Source organism: Nicotiana attenuata, unplaced genomic scaffold, assembly GCF_001879085.1.
Source record: "Nicotiana attenuata strain UT unplaced genomic scaffold, NIATTr2, whole genome shotgun sequence".
Taxonomy (NCBI): Eukaryota; Viridiplantae; Streptophyta; class Magnoliopsida; order Solanales; family Solanaceae; genus Nicotiana; species Nicotiana attenuata.
In genome coordinates, this window is record NW_017670366.1 from 293,511 (window position 1) to 294,281 (window position 771).

The following is a 771-nucleotide window of genomic DNA, read 5'->3' on the forward strand; positions in this document are numbered from 1 at the left end:
CTCAAATCATTGACCTTTGCCATACTTTTCACAATGTTTACCTCCTAAGGATAAAAGGCCTAGTCTGATGGAGTTTTATAGAGTCAAAATCTTAGTCTGATGAATCTTTCTCCTAAGATAACAAGAGACCTAGTCTGATGAATCTTCTCCTAGAGTCAAAATCTTAGTCTGATGAACCTTTCTCCTAAGATAACAAAAGTGGACCTAGTCTGATGAATCTTCTCCTAGAGTCAACATCTTAGTCTGATGAACCTTTCTCCTAAGATAACAAAATGAACCTAGTCTGATGAATTTTCTCCTAGGATCACATCTTAGTCTGATGAATCTTTCTCCTAAGATAGGAAATCTTAGTCTGATGAATTGTTCTCCTAAGATTGAAGACCTAGTCTAGTGGGCTTTCTCCTAGGATCAAAATCTTAGTCTGAGGAATCTTTCTCCTAAGATAGAAGGCCTAGTCTGATGAATTTGCTAGTCAAATGTCCTTGGTTTTTACTCTCAGGATCGTGCATTCCAATTAAGTCTTTTGTTTTACTCTTATCATTGCATCGATAGCTTAGGTGATCTATATTTTGCTAACAACTCCCAAATTTTCCTAGTGCAAACTGGGGCAGAATATTTTCTTTGTTTGTTTTGTTGCAGTCAGGCGCCCACCTGGAGAATAAGGGAATACTTTCAAGCTTCAGCAGTCAGGCGCCCACCTGGAGAACAAGGGAAGTACAATTCAAATTTTAGCTTTTAATTTTTAATATTTGATAACATGCTGTACCCAGT